Source organism: Podarcis tiliguerta (assembly GCF_965153285.1).
Source record: "Podarcis tiliguerta genome assembly, chromosome: 1".
NCBI classification, from domain to species: Eukaryota; Metazoa; Chordata; class Lepidosauria; order Squamata; family Lacertidae; genus Podarcis; species Podarcis tiliguerta.
Genome location: NC_139534.1, coordinates 62,824 through 84,521, shown reverse-complemented (window position 1 = coordinate 84,521; position 21,698 = coordinate 62,824). Strand labels below are relative to the sequence as shown.

Sequence of the window (21,698 nt, the reverse complement as noted above, 5' to 3'; positions counted from 1 at the left end):
TATTGCTTTAAAAGGCAATAGATTGCTTAATGGCTGAAGACCTGGGTAAAGAGGACTGTTTTTGCCTGGCACTGAAAAACATTGGATCATAGGTTTGGAAGGGGCGACAAGGGTCATCTAGTCCAACCCCTTCAATGGAGCTATTCACACTCAACATGTTAAAAAGGTCAAGGCGCCTTTGTGGATTGCATTAGGTGAATTAACTGGAGTGACGGTTTCTATAGAGGATCCTGCTTTAAGTTAAGTAGCTGACTAAAATAACCAGTATTTAGACAGCATTTCTGAGAATTCAAAGCACTTTGTATATGTTGTCATGTTGTTCTCCTTCTAACACAACTGTTAGGTTAGTCATATGGCTAGTCACCATATTGTATTGACTGGGTCAGAAAGAGAGTGTTTTAGGTAAGGTTGCCTGTGGCAATTCTATGTATGTATAATTTGGGTTTGGGGAGAGTCCTGCCATGTTCAGTAAAGTAAGTAGGCATAGAATTTCTGCCTTGGTGAGTTCATGGCAGAGGAATGATAAACAAGTTACCAAGAAGTAACCTAAAGTGGATTTGCTGCTCTTGTGCAACAAACCCCATGTCCAAACGAAAGGGACTTTTTCAGTAAGGAAAGTGACAGGGAAAACACACCAGAAAGTGTAAGAATAACCGTCTTAAAAATCTCCCCACAAACAAATCAGAATGAATGCTCATAAACAGTCTCCGAGTTAAGATGCTCAATGCATTTGTAATGCCAAGGGAAATCCTTCACTGGCCAGCATGCTCATTCACATTACAAATGCCTCATTTTCTCTGCTACATTAACTATGATCCCACAAATTGAATCTTCATATACAGAAAAAGTCCCTTAGCAATAGGATCTTTCATAAGGTGTCTGGCCAAGGCACTTGACACACAAGGCTCTGAGTTTAATGTCTGAACCTTCTCATAGTTTTCCAAGTAATGTTCAAAAGGAGGGATTTGTATGTGTCAAGAGAGCTGCACACCTCAGTTTCATCGCACTTCTTTTTTTTCTTTTTAAGCACTATTTAGTGAAAAAGCATTGCACGGTAAGCAGTGCTATGATGAACCATCTGGAAATGCTGAGCAGCTAAAATGCCTCTTGGCAGATCAGGGATGCAAATGCTTACAGATTAAAAATTGAGGGATTAAAAATATTTCCTTACTTAAAAATATATTTGAAGCACTTAGTACAGCAATGTTACATGCAGAAAGAAGAAATATAGTAGAAGCGGTATATACATTTATTTTTAAAACAACAGCACCTTGATCTTATATATTTCTGTCTTGTCTGAGATTATTCCCCCCACCCCCAAAAAATCCCAAAAGTAGTGCCATATCTTCAACAGAGATTGGGCCTTTGGCACCTCTTCCCTTCCATCTGTACGCTGAATGTGTGGAAGGAGACTTGGGCTGAACTCCCTGGCCCCACCTTCAGTCCCTGTGTGTCATAATTTCATAGAATTGGAAGGGAACCCAAGGGTCCTCTAGTCCAACCCCCTGCAATGTTGTAAGCCTGTCCACAGCCATTCCTGGGTGGGCTTGAACCTCCACTGGCCGATTGTGCCTCAGGAGAGCCATGGAAAGTGGGAAGGAGACACCTGTACACCTCCATCTGTACATACATAGGTTCTTCCATACACCTGAGAACAGAGATGTGACCCAACCATTCTACTTCTCCTGGATTTCTTTGGGAGGAAGGGCAGGATATAAATTAAATAGATATATAATAGAGTAGAATTTGTTTGGCCTCCATTTTCTTGCAACCATTATCATGGCTGCTGAGGAATAATGGTTCCCTTATTTCACACATTTGAAACAGTTAATTAGAAAAATTCTTTCTAGTCATCTAAGAAACCTTTATACAATGCTCAACTATTCTTTTTCATGCAGTAAGGCTGGGTTTTGATGCTGCAGTGCTACTAAATATGCAAAAAGTGACCATTCCCAACATACCTCTAATGTGTCGTCCACAGCTACAAACCCACAAACATTTATCCGAGAGTAAATCCCTATTTGACTTATATGCAGAATTCAGTATGTGAAAGGCTGGGCTGGATGAATCCCAAGCCAGAATTAAGATTGCCGGAAGAAATATCAACAACCTCAGATATGCAGATGACACAACCTTGATGGCAGAAAGTGAAGAGGAATTAAAGAACCTTTTAATGAGGGTGAAAGAGGAGAGCGCAAAATATGGTCTGAAGCTCAAAATCAAAAAAACTAAGATCATGGCCACTGGTCCCATCACCTCCTGGCAAATAGAAGGGGAGGAAATGGAGGCAGTGAGAGACTTTACTTTCTTGGGCTCCATGATCACTGCAGATGGTGACAGCAGTCACAAAATTAAAAGACGCCTGCTTCTTGGGAGAAAAGCAATGACAAACCTAGACAGCATTTTAAAAAGCAGAGACATCACCTTGCCAACAAAGGTCCGTATAGTTAAAGCTATGGTTTTCCCAGTAGTGATGTATGGAAGTGAGAGCTGGACCATAAAGAAGACTGATCACTGAAGAATTGATGCTTTTGAATTATGGTGCTGAAGGAGACTCTTGAGAGTCCCATGGCCTGCAAGAAGATCAAACCTATCCATTCTTAAGGAAATCAGCCCTGAGTGCTCACTGGAAAAACAGATCGTGAAGCTGAGACTCCAATACTTTGGCCACCTCATGAGAAGAAAAGACTCCCTGGAAAAGACCCTGATGTTGGGAAAGATGGAGGGCACAAGGAGAAGGGGACGATAGAGGACAAGATGGTTGGACAGTGTTCTTGAAGCTACCAGCATGAGTTTGACCAAACTGCGGGAGGCAGTGGAAGACAGGAGTGCCTGGCGTGCTCTGGTCCAGGGGGTCATGAAGAGTTGGACACGACTAAACGACTAAACAACAACAACAAAATCCCTCTGAACTCAATGGCACTTCCAAGCAGACATGACTGGGTCTGCACTGTGATGAATGTTTCCTGAAGTTTGACAGTGAAGGGCATCATTTTATATAAGCAGTTTATATATATAACTGGTTAATCTCGACTTGAGGTGTGATTACTGCTAATTGAAAACTAACTCTGCTAACTTCAGAGGAGTATTTTAAAACAGCTGCTAGCTCTGTAGTTCATTCCTCTTCAGTCCCTTTCTTTAAATACTGATAAGACAAAGGCCTAAAAAGAGCTTCACAAAGAGATGATCCCAAAGGACTCCAGATGCTAACCAGTACTTCTGTGGAAATATTGGGAAGGCCCACTGAAGAGGAGCAGTTATGGCACAGCCCGTTATTTGCCCAGCAACAGAAAAGAGACAAAGGGAGGCCAGAATAGTTTGTGGCTCAAAGACTTAACTGATTTATTGTTGTACCACATGCTTTTGCCAGTAGAATCCACTTCAATTGAATAAAGTGGCATTTCATTTTTTTATTTTTTAAACAAAGGTTGCAACACAGATAAGCTGCTGCGTTTTTAAGAGCCAGGCTAGATGCATTTGTTTGTTGATTCATGAGTCTGTCCCCAAGGGAGGCTGCAAGACTAATTTTTGCAACACATCTTCATCTCAGTGTACTGGGTTCAAGTCCCATGTTGGGCAAAAGATTCCTGTATTGCAGGGGGTTGGACTGGATGACCTTCGGGGTCCCTTCCAATGCAACAATTCTATTTCACGAGTACATGCAACAATACTTGGAGACTTAATAATTAATAATAAGGCTGTCTGACTTCCAGGAGCAACATGGGACCAAGGATCTGTGGTGGCTATTTGTGTTTTTGAGGAAATGGCTTATTGTGTTTTGGTGCTCTAGACAACTGCTGCATAGCATACTATTGCATAACAGACTCCCTCGGGAGGTTGTGTACTCACCTTCCTTGGAGGTTTTTAAGCAGAGGTTGGATGACCATCTGTCATGGAAGCTTTAGCTGAGATTCCTGCATTGCAGGGGGTGGACTAGATGACCCTCGGGAACCCCTTCTGTGGTAAATGTAGCATAAATAAATAGTTACAGATGGTTAAGGTCTTTTTTAAAAAAGAAAAAGAAGTATTGTTCAAATGCAGCACAAAGCTAATAAATAAATGGTAAAGTTCTTTTAGTAAGTTGCAGCGTCTGCACTTCCTGGAAGGTTCTACCACAGCAAAGAGCTGCACGTGTGAAGGGAGCTGAGCCCTCCCCTCCAGTGGCGTAGCGTGGGTTGTCAGCACCCGGGGCAAGGCAAGTAATTTGCGCCCCCTAACCCGTGGATTTGCGCCCCCTAACCCTAACCCCCAGATGTTGCGCCGGGTGTGGCCGGCCCCCCCTGCACCCCCCACGCTACGCCACTGCTCCCCTCCTTCAAGGGCCCTGAAAACCTGCCAACCCAGGCAGCCACCCCAGCACCCTGCACAAAGGCCAAATGAAAGACACACCCAACGAGTAACATTACATCCCGATCTGATTAGATGCTTAGCCTAAAATGGAAATATCAGAAACTCATCTTGCCATCGTCCTGGGGGTCCACGAAGGTATGTAAGCAGTGCTTTTTTCTCAACGATAAACAGTTACCAGCATCTTTTTTTCCCCCCTAGAAGAAACATACTGGTTAAAAGTGCAGCACTTACTGTAACAACTTCATAGTGCACCTTTTTTTCTAGAAGAAACACACTGGGTGTGGAGAGGGTAGGGAGGCGGGAGCGGTAAAAAAAATGCATGTCAAGAGAGACAGTGAACTGAAGATTTGGGGCCTGATAAAATGAGCTGGTGGAAAGAGAGAAGCGATATGCAAAGAAATATATATATACATTTCGTTCTCTTTATTTGAAACCACATGGTTTTCTGCAAAAGGCAGAACTGCTACAGGACATTGCAAGAGAATTAATGTTCAGCGCTTTCTACAGAGCAAGCGGTCACCATGGAGACGGCAGCCATGCACCAGTACTGGAGCTATGATTATTTTCAGAATCAGCCTATGAGAAAGGAGAGACACATCTGCCAGCATCTTGTCATGTATGTCAAGATGCCATATACTAAGGCTATAGTCAGAGGCTCTGATATGTTTTTATTGTGCTGCTTGATTATGACATTTTAATCATTTGGTTGGTTATAGTAGAAAGGTGAGGGTAAAGGACCTTCTGGACGGTTAAGTCCAGTCAAAGGCAACTATGGCGGAAGCCAGAGCACACGGAAATGCCGTTTAACCTTCCCGCCACAACTGTACCTTTTTATCTACTTGCACTGGCATGCTTTCGAACGCTAGATGATGATGATGATGATTATGATTAGATTAGCAGAAGCTGGGACAGAGCAACGGAAACTCACCCCGTCGCATGGATTTGAATGGCCAACCTTCCGATCAGCAAGCCCAAGAGGCTCAGTGGTTTAGACCACAGCGCCACCCATTCCCCTGAGTTATACAGTAGTAGTATTGAGGGGGTTTAGTAATAAAATTTGTATTTGTTTCAAAATTTTGAAGAATGGGGAAAGTCACCAAGCCATTGGTGGGCATGCTGTTGCTCTGACCTTGACCATCCAAAAAAACAAGTAGCTCTCCTTGATTTAAAAATCCTGTTAGGCTATTACAGTGAGACACGTTTCTGCATAAAATGTAGTTTGGGTCTTAATCTGGAGCAAAGATGACCGGAACCTGCCGAGCCTGCTTTTGTTCAAGGCCCTGTTTATACTTGGATTGCCAAGCTGTTTGAAACTTGACAGCTACCCTATTTAGAACTTTAATCTAAATAAAACCTGGGCCATGAGTCAGTTTTGTAGTGTGGAAACTTGAAAGTCTGCATGTTCTCACACTGGAATATATCACTGTATCATTTTGTCAAAAGTTTCTTACATGCTTAATGTTTTAAAACAAGCAGTGCCCTGGGGATAAACAGTGGATTTTGCCCCAAATGTTAATTTCTGGGCAAGTGCTAAATCTATACCCAGAGCTCTCAATTGCGTGAATATTGTGCAAAGCTGCTCTTTGATTTCACAAACTGGCAGTTGTCCAGCTTGCACATACAAATGTCATCCCTCTTCCTGTAAAACTGTAACAGTATTTCAGTGGAGATTTACTTCAGCCAGCTTAGAAAACATAGACACACATTTGGACACATCACACCACGTGGAGGCCAGTTTTTAACTGAAAAACCAAAACACACTTGGCACATATGTGGCCAAACTATATCCTGCCTTAATTAGGTTCTATGTGGCAAATTTTATACAACAGTCAGCATCCAAACAGTCAGCATCCAAAATAGACCAAAAAAAGGAGGGAGAAAAATCTCAATACCTGTATGCAGTATAGAATTTTAGTAGCAAACAAGTCCAATGAGTTTTCGCCTACATCAATTTTAGGCCTTGACCAGGAGTCAAAATGCAAAGTTGAAACTAAAGGTTAACTGAAGCATAATTTATAGTGTGCTTCTTCTAAGGCATACAAAGTAAAGTGATGGATGGACAGGGTGTTACAGAAAATCTCACGCTGGTGTATACACCATACTCTTAAAGTATACACCCAAAAAACCAGGGGAACCGTAGTTTACCCCCATGGACCTACAATTCCCAGCACTATTAACAACCTACAGTTTGCATGGTTCTTGGGGTGGATGTGTTTTGAACGTATAGTGTGCATGGAAAATCAAAGAGAGAGAGATAAAAAGGAGGAGCTGCATTTCAAATTGATACGACATATATATTAGATCTGAAAGAACACCCTGTTGCTATTTGATGCTTATGAATGCATCTTCACAGCCTTGCGCAGTCTGACGGGTTGCCATGGAAACAGCAGTGTCAGCATCCAGCAGTCCATTTGTAAATGGATGGCTCCATGTTCTGTATTTCTAAAGTTGAGTGTGTGCGTGTGTAGGTGCTGAAATAAATTGTTTTAGATTTATCAGGAGTTTCACCTGATAACAAGCAACTGAAGATAAAACAGCAGTAAAGAAAGATAAAATGATACTCCCCAGAAAATGTTACTTGGCCCAGAACAAAACACTCCAAACACAGAGCAGAGGCAGCTCAGGACAATCTCCTAAGGCACAGACAGAAGCCAATTTGACTGGTAGTTTAATCTTCAATACTGGTAAAAGGACTGCATCCTGAGGACAGCAGGCTAATGCAAGGGGTACAGGCCAGACAACATGGCACTCACATGGCACTGTCCCCTCCCTACACCTCAGCACCTGTCACCTGAGGCAGCTGCCTCCCTCTGCCTCATCGTAGGGCTGGCCCAGAAGAAAGTTATTAGTTTGGTGTTAGGAAACACAATCAGCTGGTTTGATTTCACTCCTCAATATACAGCTTTACAATGCAGAGAAATAATGTTTGGTTTCATTTCAGTACACACCTGACATATCTCCTTCAAGCCCTACCCATTCCTCCATGCAAATTGATGCTAGCACATCCTTAAAGTCCTTCAGTGAGGGAAGCTGTTAGCCGTCCTATGCATTACACAGCAGAATGAGGTCGTTTTCTGAGGAATTCCTGACTGTACTACTTCAGGTGGCAGCAGGTGAGTCCTTCTTCCTGATCTGCTACCATCCAACTCACCTAGCTGCTCCTCACTTCTGGGCTGGCCTCATCCTCAAGTGCAGGGAAGGCCCAATATATTTTGGCACCTGAGGCAAACCACCAAATGCTGCTCTCCGCCTTAAGGCCAACATCAGGAGCAAAGGGGGAATAAAGATCTGCTGCATTAGGACCTGCGGTCCCTGTGCATCCTGCCATCTGAGGCAGTTGCCTCACCTTGCCTCATGTGTGGGCCGGTCCAGCTCAAGGGTGCAGCAGCAAAGAAGAAGGCAGGTCTGGCTCTACCTGCAGGCCTCTGCTAATTGCTTCTCTTTCTGCCTTGTGCTGGACCTACACGGACCTGTTTAACCTTATTAGAATGATATTAGATATGTCTTTCTAAAATATCACAGGGCCTACTTGTAAATTAAAACTGTTTCTTTGTTTTCTCCATCAAAACAGTTTCCCTGCTGACGGTTGCTGGTTGCTCTGCAGGGCCCTCTGGTGTCACATTTTAATAATGCATCACAAAGGTTAAAAGTAAGATGGATATCTACGTTGTGAAAACCGTTGTTGTTGTTTAGTTGTTTAGTCGTGTCCGACTCTTTGTGACCCCATGGACCAGAGCACGCCAGGCACTCCTGTCTTCCACTGCCTCCCGCAGTTTGGTCAGACTCATGTTTGTGGCTTCGAGAACACTGTCCAACCATCTCGTCCTCTGTCATCCCCTTCTCCTTGTGCCCTCAATCTTTCCCAACACCAGGGTCTTTTCCAGGGAGTCTTCTCTTCTCATGAGGTGGCCAAAGTATTGGAGCCTCAGCTTCACGATCTGTCTTTCCAGTGAGCACTCAGGGCTAATTTCCTTAAGAATGGATGCATTTGATCTTCTTGCAGTCCATGGGACTCTCAAGAGTCTCCTCCAGCACCATAATTCAAAAGCATCAATTCTTCGGCGATCAGCCTTCTTTATGGTCCAGCTCTCACTTCCATACATCACTACCAGAAAAACCATGGCATTACTATACGGACCTTTGTTGGTAAGGTGATGTTTCTGCCTTTTTTTTTTTTTTTTTTTTGCTTTTTAAGATGCTGTCTAGGTGAAAACCGTTACTTAATGTTTAAAACCATGAGTGTCGATCTGCCATTGGTGCTCCTCCCCTTTCAAATAGGAGCCTTGTTGTGAAATGTGATTGCTAAGAGATGACCAAGAGGAGCCGGTGAAGATGCCAGAATAAGGACCTGACCAAACCACAGGCCCATCTGTCTTCAAGTTTAGTAAACGTACAAACCACTTTTTAAGAAAACATTCTTTGCAAAGCAGTGCATAACAACCAAACCAACCAACATATGCACATCTTTAAAATAAGACCTACATTTCATAATCATATGTATAAAAAAAAAGTCAGCAGAAAAATCGATCAACCCAGCAAAGACTATAAGCCACTTAAAGTTCCATCTGCGCTCAAGGGAAACTGACTACAAATGTGTTATCTGACTTGGATGGTTTTGAATATAACTTTTTAATGAAAAGTTGATAATTTTTTATTCTGATGTTTATTCTTTGTCTACTTATGAATTAATTAATTTAGGGCATATGCCCCTGTTATTGCTGGTAAACAATATAATTATAATTATAATTACATAGCATTATATGCACAAATCAGACTTCCCAGTTTTAGTTTTTAAAAGGTGAGCCTCCCCCTCAGTAATAGGTTTATTGTATCATTTCTAAAGCTTTAGGAAAACCATGGTATGTGGGACCAGCTTATATAATAGAATCAAGCCCCTCAGTGTTTTTTGGGCCAATCCATTTTTTGAAAGATAACAAGTTTACATATGGAACGAATGGATGGCAGATAGAATTTGTTAACACAAAATATGTATGGACTTTTCCAAATATAGAAAAGTGTTCACATTCAGATACCAATACAAATAAAACAAACTGCTTGACATCTTCCCTAGGCTCTCATGGTACCCAGTTCAACGGCTGCTGAACTTCTTTTGCAAAGATTTGCTGCCAGGCAACCGAAAATTTGATGAGGCACCGTGAGAAGCTTCAGAAGCATGATGTATATTAAAGAGTCGGTCTCTTCTGCCAGAAACACTATTTGGCAAGCTGCAGGATTCCTTCTGTGTGATCATTCTGAGACCTGTTTGACTAAAAGAAGCTGTTAGATGAGAAACAGGAATAGCAACTGGTGTTAATAGCTGCTGGTAAGCAGGCTGCATTGCAGCTGCTTTGCATGAAGGATGGCGAAAGGGGAGGTGGAGAATAAGACACAGAACCATGCGATACCTGCTGGCAGTCCAGTGGTACGAGGAGAGCCACAGGGGAATCTGAAAACGCCTTTCCTATCATCAGCTTTGACGCAAGAAACTGTGACAAGAGAAGGGGTGTTTATTCACCGAGCTCTGATTCCAAAGTGGGCTCTCGTGATTTGATCTGGGCAGGTTATGACCCAGATGGGATTAGGAGTCTACTTCAGAATTGGCGGTCCCTTTAAGAGCTGGTCTGAAGGCTGTGGCCTTGTCTCCGTTTCTGTACAATTTCCCCTGAGAGTGTTGGGATGTCACCAGGATGTTCTAATGACATCTAGCTCTCTTTATCTGACACACCTGAATCAGGAGGGGCTGGGGCTGTTTCAAACTGATGTCTGTGCAGCTTCTGTTTGGGAGGGAGTGCCACACCATCTAGATATCTGTGTCATGCCTGATTTGAAGCTTGCAAAATCAAAAGTTGTTTATTCAATAATAATTTTAAATATGTACCTGGTTAACATTAAAACAATTATACAAACAAATCCATAAATTAGCCTACAACGGAACAAATACAGGGAGCTAATCTGGACCAATAATCTTCCCCTCCAAACCAGTAACAAACAACCCACACAAGCCAATACGGCCTCAAACTAGTACTCTTTGCAGGTTTCTGACTTAGCCACACTGCCACTTGTCATGAGCCAATAAGTTTTCTGCTTGCCCCGTTGTCAGGGAACTGCCATCGGCTCAGGGGGGAGAGGGGAAAAGCCGGATGGATTACAGAGAGCCCCCAAAGATCGTGGGAAGCAGCTCCTCCTCAGCAGAGGAGAGTAACCACGCCTCCAATGGAGAGGAGCTTCAGGGCTCGGAGGAGGCAAGGCGGTGCCAGGACACCTTGCCTGGGCAAAGCGGGGAGGAGAGAGGTCCTCCATTAACCACGCCCTCCTTGCGCAGTAAGCTTTCCCGCCGAGAGGGGAGGCGCAGACTGGGTGTCAAGAAACTACCTTCCTGGGGAAGATTTAAGGACCGGCCACTCACGGATTCTGCCAGTGAATGAGCCAGCCACGGGAGAGTGGCGCTCTGGACAGATAAGTTTATTTTGGCATCAAAAGCAAGGCTTCACAGCCGAGCAGGGAGGCATTTGCCTGCTTGCTCTCGAGCAACCCCTTGGAACCCTTACACCCGTGCTTTCCAGGCATGAGTCCAAGCTGCATTTCATTTGTCCCAGGAAAACCTGCTGTTTAGCACTAAACTGGAACAAATGTCAATCTGCAGAAAACACAACAGGCGTTCGTTGCAATTCCGCAGTAAACAGCAGGTTTTCCCAGGGGAGAGCAGCGGGAGAAATGGAAGTGTGGAAGAGCCCTGAAACTCCCATCATCCCCAACCATTTGCCCTGCTGACTGGGGCTGATAGGAGTTGTTCAGAAATACTGAAAGGGAGGAAGGAGTAGCTGGGGGTAAAGAAGACTGGCCTTGATGAGTGCCAGCCTCACTATAGCCTCCATCCAGACTGTAGGGATCACTGTCACCCAACAAGCAGAGCTGAGCAGCCAGGTAGGTGTGGACAAGACTGGCCTTCTCTCTCCAAGGCTCTTCTCCACTCTCCACATCCACAGGACTGAAAAATATCCAACAAAAAAAGCACTTCAGCACACAAAAGGATATTTTGGATACCAGCTTGTCCCAATGGTCCTGCAGGATCCCACTTAGAGCTCCTACATTATCAAAGTGCCACAAATACTTTGGGGTCAAAAAGATCAATGAATCAAGTACTTCTGCCAATGTGATAAAGAGCAACGTTTCTCTATGAATATCATACAAAAGAGCTCACAGTTGATTCCTCAATACCTATGGAAACCTATGAAAAAGTCTGAATGTATTAATTGGGATTAATTGGAAGATTAATCAGTAAGGTTGTTAAGTGTAGCTTTACAATGTGGATTTTTAATTGGATCTTAATTTCAACATCCCCTGTGAAAGGTTCCTCATACCAAGACATAAAGCCAAGGCTTTTTGTTCTATCAGCAGTAATCTAATGGATCAAGGGCTGGAACAGAGGTATTGGAATACCGTTTTTCTTAGAATTTCTCATATCTGATGCAAAGAGGCAAAGTAGTGGTCTCTCTTTCTCCAGCCCCAGAGGATACACAGAGATGAAGGCAGGAAAATGGCACCTGTTGCATCGAGCAACAGTTTCGTGCTTTACACTCTGACCATACATGGCTTCAAATCTCACATCAGAGCACTCATCACATGGGCAGTGGCACAAAAAATTGCTATCAATCTCCAGGGTATTTTTTTTAGTGTGAGGTTGGCCACAAAACTGTGCAGCAAGAAAGCTAATAATGGGCAGTTGGAAAAATGGAGGTGAGGGGATCTAGGCACCTTAGGTGTATGTGTTTATTAAGCACTTAAGTGACAGGCAGTGTCAGGGACAGTATGTACACCAAATGTGTAAAAATAGAATGTGCTCCGTTTCCATACCAAGGGTATGTTCACATTTCCACTTACTCCCCATCCAGTGCTCTCCTACGGGTGATTTTTGAAGCTGTGCTCACATGATGTTAGCTACAACCATAAAACCTGCTTCTATGTGCAGTTCTTTACAGAGTCAGGTCTTTTCAAAGTAAATCTCCACAATGCACTCCTGACATCTTCTGGACTGTCTCTGAAATTACAATGTGCATCTTTGTACTTGGAAGTCCAGGGCAGCTCACCACACCCCCCCACACAGCAGCTTTTCTGCTCTGCATCAATGCTGTTAACTGCAGGCTGTAATTTGGAAGAAAACTCAAGTGTACATCCCTAACAGTGCCACTTTTAAGCCTGACATGTGGAAACAACCCAAATTTCCTTTCAGAATCTTTAACAGGGGTTGTCAGTTGGGGGGGGGCAGGATTTAATACATTATTGTAATAATAATAGCACAACTAGTTTTTGAGATTTATTTGCACATGGCAACTTCAGCCCTGCTACTTGATTAAGCATTGAGATTCACAACATTCAGAAGCAGTAAGGCTGCTGCTGTCCTGCTAAAGGTGGGGCTCCTCCCAAGCAAAAATAAAAAAGGTTCGTGACTCCTCAATGGAATTTTTTTCCAGATGGAAGAGTCAGTAGCTTCTATGGCTCTGAAGATAAAGAGAACTCTAGTTTGTTCTGCAAACAGAAGGCTAAAATAAACATGAGGAAGTAACTAAGTTGAAAATTGGTAGTGAAGCAGCAGCAGCAGCATCTCCTGGGTGCCTCCTGCACTCTTATTTCTTTCCATGGCAAATAAACCTTGCAGTCACTTTGGTTAACTTTGCCTTAAGCCCTCAGAATGGCCAGGCTTCACCTCTAGCAAATTGCTCTGAGTTTTAGGGCTTTTCGGTTTTTCCTATGGAAGACTGGAGGCTTTGTACCATGATCATTCTTATCAATCCTGCACATTAGGATTATATTGCTTAACTCTGGTGTTTTCAAAGCTTTAGAATACTTTGTTGGCTTCTGTCTGTCTCAAGAAACAATGGAGTGTGCCTCCAGGGGTGAAGTCAAACCGTTGCGTGAGCAACACCGAAATGACTTCCCCAGGACACAAGTCTGGGCAGTGTGTGTGGAGGTCCTGCACTGCCCTGACAACATGACCCCCATTCTTAGCCCCACAGATGTGGTCCAAAGGAAAGCAGAGCAATACGTTTGGCACCATCTTGGCTGCAGTAATTGCTGGAAGGAGGCATACAAGGTGCCAATCCAGCTGCCTTAGGGACTCTGTTCCAGATCTGTGTAGGGTTTACTCCTTAGCATTTTCTTCTCCTGAAGATATCCCACAAAGCAGCAGGGGGTTAGGATTAAAGTTTTCCTTCTCCTAAATGTGCTACCTTCCCAAGTGGACTTCCCTCTGCAGCATGTGCAGAAACTGCCTTCTGGACCATTTGACCCAATCCACTGGAGCCTGTCTTCGCATGCTGACGGAAGTCCCAACTCACCAAGGTTAGGGTTGCTAAGGACTTGTAAAATGGTCACCATCCCTCTGCAGCCAGAGGGTATGCAAAGACATGCACCTTCTTGCTCCCATGAGAGCTGCTAAAATGGAAGATGCTGGATTTGTATCCAGAGTAGGGATGCTGTCCCACTTTGGTTGTCAGTTTGCTGAACTGCCAGCTGATTATGGTCTGCTGCACTTCTCACTTCATTATATTTTGCTATTCCCATTTCAGTCTCACTCATCGTCAAATATAATGTTATTGTTTTCAAAAAACCCTGCCCAATGAGTGTCTGATTGTATCTTAATTGTCCATCAAGCAGGCATATTGCCTCAGGCTTTCGTAGGCCTGAGGGGATGGTTCCTCCTTCTGCTTGCAGTTGAATCCACACACACCAGCTACTGTGGAAGGTGAAAAACTGAACCCAATTTAACTTCAAACTTTGAGTACTGTTATTGATCTTCTAGTTACCCTGTCTGAAGTTAACCACCCCAAAACTGATGGTTCCGCGACTGCCACAGCAGCAGACTTTTTATGATTTTGAGACCTTCCTTCCTCTCCCCACGCCACCACAGTCAGTTTTTCAGTGAGATGCTTTTCACATTTATTGTGAAGCAAATAAGTAAGGCAAATATCAATGTTACCCTACCAGATCTTTCCTTTCTCTCGTCTGTGGGTGCAGAGCAGTGGCAGCTTCTCGGCTCTCCCAGCTCCATCTTTGATCGGCGACTGAGGGTGGAACCATGCAGCTCTTCCTTCTTGCTCAGAATCTGCACACCCTTGAGGTGTCTGGGCAAGAAACAGCAGCTCACCATAACGCCCATGTTGAGCCCTTGGAGGACATTGTGCCTGAGGATCAGGTGGTCCTCCTTGATAAGACACCCCCCCCCGGTAGATGATGCAGTCATTGGGCAGTGTGGCATCAGTGACGTCACAACTCTAGAGGTTGCTTCATGCATGCTAGGTGGTAAGGGCCATGGATCCCTGACTCGTGCTGCCCAAGTGAGAGGCCAGACCCCAAAGCAAGAGAAGAAGAAGAAGACTGGCCATGCCAAGAGGCGCATACAGTACAACCGCCACTTGGTCAACATTGTGCCAGGCTTTGGCAAGAAGTGCCAACTCCTAAGCAGCACCCAGTTATCTAATAAATCTGATATTGGGGGGGGGGGATATATTACGCTACCCAGACACACTGTATGAATGACTGCTGTGAATTTGGCTAATTTGGATGGGCAGGTTAAGAATCAAACAATGGATGTTAATGGTTACCATCATCACCTCAGAAGTTAAAGATAATACACTTTTCAGTAGTTAAAAATGGACAGTAAGGCAAAATAATTAAAATAACTATGGAGATGTTAACAATAGTTGACTAAATTATCATCAATTTCAACCATGTATTGAAAACAATGTTATATTCACCACTGGTTTGTTTTTTTTTAAGGCAGTATCAGGAAAAACACAGAGGCCTACCGAGGTTCTCTTACACTCTTGGCAAGGAGCTGTATCAAAACCCCCAAACCTGGGAGAGGCCACAGACCAAAAGTTTGCTTTTTGTCGCCTTTCACACTCTGCCAGTGACTTCCTCTGCTGCCATCGGAGTTGGGACTGCTCTGCTCCACCTCCTCTCCTCCTCCTCCTCCTCCTCCTCCTCCCTCAGTCCATCTGTCTGTCTGCCTGCCTTCCCCCTCCCTCCTCTCACTGCTTTCCATCCTAGCCACTCCTAGCCAGAGTGGAGAGGCACAATTTTGTCAACACCCTCCCCGCCCCCGTCTGTGTCCTTGTTAGGGGCCAGCCTGACCAAACTCTAAGTTGGAAAAGCCACAGGAGCTGCTAGCAAAGACAGTGAACATACGACCTATGGGGCAGTTCAATGCACAGTTCACCAGGTTCCCATTTCTTCCCCCTCTCGAGCCCAGAGTGACAATTGGAGGCTCTCTTTGTGTTTCCAATAATGTGTAGGGCTAAGCCAAACATGGAGTTTTCTTGGCAGGGATACTGGAGTGGCTTGCCGGTTCCTGCTCCAGGTGGATCACATGTAGTCAAAACTCTCCACTATGACCTGCCTGTCTTGGGTGGCCCTGCACGGCATAGCTCATAGCTTCTCTGAGTTATTAAAGTCCTTTCGCTACAGCAAGGCAGTGATCCATGAAGGGGAAGTGAGAGCTGGACCATAAAAAAGGCTGATTGCCGAAGAATTGATGCTTTTGAATTATGGTGCTGGAGGAGACTCTTGAGAGTCCCATGGACTGCAAGAAGATCAAACCTATCCATTCTTAAGGAAATCAGCCCTGAGTGCTCACTGGAAGGACAGATCCTGAAGCTGAGGCTCCAATACTTTGGCCACCTCACGAGAAGAGATGACTCCCTGGAAATGACCCTGGTGTTGGGAAAGATGGAGGGCACAAGGCAAAGGGAACGACAGAGGACAAGATGATTGGACAGTGTTCTTGAAGCTACCAGCATGAGTTTGACCAAACTGCGGGAGGCAGTGGAAGACAGGAGTGCCTGGCGTGCTCTGGTCCAGGGGGTCACAAAGAGTCGGAAACGACTAAACGACTAAGCAACAACAAGCCAAACATTCAAACGTTTTGAAAGGGTAGAGGACTGGAGCCTGCCATCTTTCTCCCCATTACATCATCATGAAGCTTCATTGTCAAAGAGTGGGGCATTCATTCACCCAGCCCTATTCAAAGGGTAAGGAGTGTAAATATATGTAAGGCAGGATGTAAATATATGTAATTTAATATCAGAACAAGAGGGACTGAGGGAGCAGCTGGCTCACCAAACCCGTGGTTGGGATTGATGCGCCAGAGCCAAGTACTAACCTTCCTGCCCCATGAAACTTCCATCATCTTTTCATTTTGATTATAAATGAAGGCATGTAACACAAATATTGAGTGTCCCATTTTAAGCAGGACATCCCAGATTATCAGAAGCCGCCCCTGCTTCTGATCCCAATCCCAGATGGTCCGTTTTGGCTCCCATGCTGTGGCAGCATCAGAGCATGGGGCCAAAAGACACACTTTTTTGGTTCCACACTGTGGCGTGAATTAGTTGGCTCACACCAGAGTGCAGGACCAGAAAAACCGAATGTCACCACTCTTCTTCTCCTTCCATTGTGGCACTTCTGGAAGCTGCCTTCCATGTCCCACCACGCAGCCTCCCCTCCCCAGGACACATCAGTCAGCACAGCATCTCCCGAGGCTGCAGAGGAGGAGGCGGCCAACGGACAAAGGTGGGAGGGGACAACTGAGCAGGCCGTGGTGAGGGGGCGGGTGGGTGAGGAAGGGGGCAAGCGGGGGAGCAGTGGGGTCAGTGGAGTGGTGGTGGGGCCTCGATTTGCCCTCCTAAAATTCCGGGGAGGGGGTATGCCCGATCGGTCATCTCTGAAACGGGGCTTAAATTGGGCACAAACATGAATCCTGCAGTAACTGAGACATTTGTTTTATTTTTCTGCCAAATCCTCTGTTGAAATACAATGGTGCCTCGCAAGCCGAAAAGAATCCGTTCCGTGAGTCTCTTCGTCTAGCGGTTTTTTCGTCTTGCGAAGCAAGCCCATTAGCGGATTAGCGCTATTAGCGGTTTAGCGGCTATTAGCGGCTATTAAAGTCTTAAGGGATTAGCGGATTAGCTGCTAAAAGCTATTAGCAGCTTAGTGCCTTAGAAAAAGGGGGTAGGGAGCGGGAAAAAACCCCCAGGAATCGCAAGACATTTTCTTCTTGCGAAGCAAGCCCATAGCAAATTCGTCCTGCGAAGCACCTCCAAAACGGAAAACCCTTTCGTCTAGCGGGTTTTCCGTCTTGCGAGGCATTCGTCTTGCGGGGCACCACTGTAATATGGAACACAAAGAGGAGGGGTGGGGCTAAGAGCAAATGAGCTTCTTAATGTTAATGCAAGAGAACGGCTTTTCGAGATAAAGATGCAAACTGTAAATCCTGAGATGGTCCACAAGATGGCAGGAGAGCCCTGTGGAGATTCTTAGACGAAGTGAAGCAGAGCTGCATGAAGAGTTATTAGGCTGAATCGAAAGGTCCACTTCAAACAGTGCACTGCATGAAATTCTCAATCCTGTTGGATTCGAATTGTGCCCACGGTCTGCAGTGCAGAGTGGGATATGAAGACATAGTCGTAGGAATGGGATCCCCAGTGCCATTGCGGAGTATGGATGGAAATATTCTTTCTTCCATCTTGTGATGTGAATGGAGCAGATGTTCCCGATAAAAGCAAACCAGCCCACCCACACTTGGGAATTTTGTGGCGGTATCTGGAACAGCAGCATCTCCTTGTGAATGAGTTGGATAAATTTTTATTTTGCTATCATCTCGCACTTTGCCCTGGTGAACTTGGACCATAAGGTCTGTCTCTGCTGTGCTGCATTGGAACCTATTATTATTATTATTATTATTATTATTATTATTATTATTATGCAAACTGCAGCTCATGAAATACGAACAGTTTAAGAGCAACACAGCATGCAATGGAACACACAGTGTTAAGAAATCTCACTACAAGGTAGAAAAACTAATACAGTGGAACCTCGGTTGTCGAACATCTTGGAAGCTGTACATTTCGGCTCCTGAACACTGAAAACCTGCAAGTGACTGCTTTCATTTTCAAATGCAAGCCGAACAATTTCCGAGGCGCATTTCTTTCTTTTCCCCATTGACTTTGCCGACTTTCGAAGACTTTGCCTTTGTGCTTCAGTTGTTGAACGTTTTAGAAGCCGAACGGGCTTCCACTGTAATTGGATAGAACAAAGACCCAAAGTTATGGATGTAATGGAAAAGGCAGCAAAGCTAAACTGGACGTAGACAGGACATGGGGCCAGAGATGACTTAGCAGTGTTAATATGGAGACCATGCAATCTTAAAAGACTTATGTGATAGCTTTATTATTATCTTCAGGAAACATTCCGTGGCCTCTGCACAATGCCATGCATGCCCACATGTGCCAGCTGTTACTTGGCCAGCCTTTACAGAGTGAAGGGCAATGTGCCAATCATACAATTAACTTTCTACTCGCTAGTCCGAGAGCTCATAAACACCTTAGGCCTGCAGGCTCACACTGACTGTCAACACCACATAATTGTAAGCCAGCTTTATTAAGGGGCCAGACGAACTGAAAAGTAAGTACTTTTCAGGGCTTCAGTCTTAATTAAAACCAAGTTTCTGCTGGCATGAACTCAGTGCTTTTTTTCTTTAAAAATGTTTAGGGGTACTCTCATTTTCCTACTCATATTGAAATACTGCCCCTCAATGGGGCCAAGCTTAGATTCACAAAATGTTTAGGGGTATGCGCACCCCTGCGTCCCTCCAGAAAAAAGACTATCAAGCATTACCCGTATAAGCAAAAGGTAAACAATTGATATTGACCCTCCCCATTGTGTGTCAGAGGGAGAACCCACACAGTTGAATCTGCTCCTTATAAAATAACATGTTAGGGAAAATAAGTGGTGATGAAACATCACGGTATGTTTTCCATGTCTCTTGCTTACCCCAGAGTTCAAGCACAGCTTAGAGGGTTTTCTCTCTCTATTGCTCAGTATTTTTCTTCAGCAATGGTGCAAAGCACAGCCAGTGCATAGAGACAGAACAATTAGTGCCGGTTCCTCTGTTATTCTCAAGAACCAAGCCTAGGACTCATTCTAGGGTTGCCATATGTCCTCTTTTTCCAGGACACACCCTCTTTTTTCATGGGTAGTGATCTATAGTTAAAAGTAGAAGCCAGCAAATGTGTCCTCCTTTTCTGCTCTACAAAACATGCCTACTTCTTTTGCAAATGACATGGGGAAGTCTGCAGCTTGGCCACGGGCCTAGTCAGCAATCCAGCAGCTGGCTGGTGGTGTTGTAAATAAAAAATATGCCCTTTTCCCTTATGGGGTATCCAAGAGCCCATATAGAGTCCTTACATAGGTTCCCTATTGGTAGGAGAGAATAACAGAGGCCAACCAGAGAATATTGAGAAGCAAAGCAGCTAGTAAGCTTGATCTTTATTGATCTGTTGCAACAGGGTGCTCCCCTCACACGCAGGAGAGGAAGAGGACCCACAAAAATGCTGTGCAAGGGCTCATAAAGACTTTTGAAATTCCCATTCTCTAGATCAAGACCACCCCCAGAAACATTATGCATACATCACAGAAGGGGTGTAACCTAAGACCACCCCTCAGATACATCCCACCTACATCACAGAAATTTAATTATTGTTTTTCTCCTGTCACTGTTTATCTCCTGTCTGGCAAGTTATTTGATTGGATTGCCTGGGGCCCCACCAGCCAATGGGCCTTGCTTGGGTCTGCTCCCTGGGGAATAAATTGAGATGAACCCAGCAATCCTCTTCAGTTTTCTGTTGGATTTCCCACCCTCCCTCCTCTTTTCCACATGATGCTCTTTCAGGCAAAGACTGCTGTAAAGGGGTGAGAGCAAGAGAGCACCCATTTCTTTTTTTAAATGTAAGAAAAGTCCAAGAAAATTCCCTCAGTATACATAAGCACGCCAGTCTTTTGCTAGATTATCATCACAACTTCATCCCCATAGATAATGCACTGTGTTCCTCCCCACCCCAAGGCCTAGGATTCAGACCATCTGAATGACTTCTTTCGCCTTGGTAACCGCAGTATTGAGGCATCTGATCAAAGGCCTGTATTTTAAAACGAGCTTAAAGATATATTTGCAAATGTTTGTATGTTTCATGCCAAGCAGAAACCAGCTGGCTAAGTACTTTGGCAGTTGTTTATCTTCCCGCTCTCCTGAACAAGGGCCCCCCTGATTTATAGCAGTAGCAAGAGACAAGTTTCTCAAAGTTGTAAAAGAGAAATTACAGGCTGGGAGCAAATGTTACACTGACCCTACATATTACAGAATACAATCAAGCTGCAAAAACACTAATTAAGAGTTGGTAAATAGTAAGATTTATTGTTTAACAGAAAATAATACCATGTGCCTCCCATCAGACTCTAGCCATATTTTCCTAAGGTTTAAGGTATCCTGAGAGAGTTAAAGGGCAATAAATTTTGGGAAGGGCTAATGGGAAAAGCAGCTGGCTGGGAAAGGGGGGTGTAAACTGAAGAGGCTTCTTTTGAAGCTGTTTTTACTGAGTTCCTTTTTTTACTTTGCAAAGGCCTTTTCTTCTAAAAAGCTATCTATGTTATGTATGAAATTTATTGGCTTAATGTAATTATGTAAAGGATTTAGAAAGTAAGAAATGTTAGATTCTTATGTTAGATTCTTATTTCATTGATGGTGTGTGAGAATGTGAACCCAAGATCTCTGTTTAGATAGAATTTAATACCATGAGCCATTTGTTTTAGCCATTTGTTTTGGAATGCAGGGGCAACAGGGGCAAAAGGTGATCTGGTAATTAAGGTTCCTTGTCGAGGCAAATGTAAGATATATGGCTACTTGTCTGCCATTTATGGATAGAAGGAAATATAGCTCTTTGTCTCCCATAAAAGGTAATAGGAAATGGGTGTATCCTTTATGATTGGTTCTAGCAAACAGCCAATAGGAATTTCAACCAGGCTGATTGGACAGAGGCAGCCAAAGGAGGAGCAAGGGGGCTGGGCTGAGGAAATATAAGTGCTGGCCATCAGGGCTGGAGTGGGCAGAGCTTTGGTAACCATATACCACTGTGCCTATCATTTATTTGTCTGACAAATAAATTATTATTTTAATTTCTCTATTGCTGCGTTGAATATTTCATTCCAGCTAAGCATTAACCACAAGCAGGGTGCTACAGTATCCTCCTGTGAACACCTAAAAGCATCAGTCTGATCTGCAGTGGCACTCCAATAAGATGCCAGCACCTTCCCCAGCCTCCCTAATGGATTTCTAAGTGATGTATTATCACTGAACTGCTCCTTTTCTTGCCCACCCCTCTTTTAACAGCCAATTCCCATTGCACACCCTGTTTTATAGTGTGGAGGTGGAGGATGAGCATAACATTGTACATGACACCTGTTGTGCACATCCCTGCTGGCTTCTGCCAAAGCCTGACCATGAAAACATGTTTTTAAAA

The 21,698-nt window shown here is 44.2% G+C and overlaps 1 long non-coding RNA gene across 1 annotated transcript; it reads left to right on the top strand.

Annotated features, from left to right (window-relative positions):
* The first annotated feature begins 4,855 nt into the window (after window positions 1-4,855).
* LOC310658372 lies at window positions 4,856-9,563 on the top strand. The gene is made up of 3 exons (XR_014502287.1): window positions 4,856-4,966; window positions 7,922-7,999; window positions 9,422-9,563. It is a non-coding gene; the product is annotated as an uncharacterized lncRNA (long non-coding RNA).
* Window positions 9,564-21,698: the final 12,135 nt, after the last annotated feature.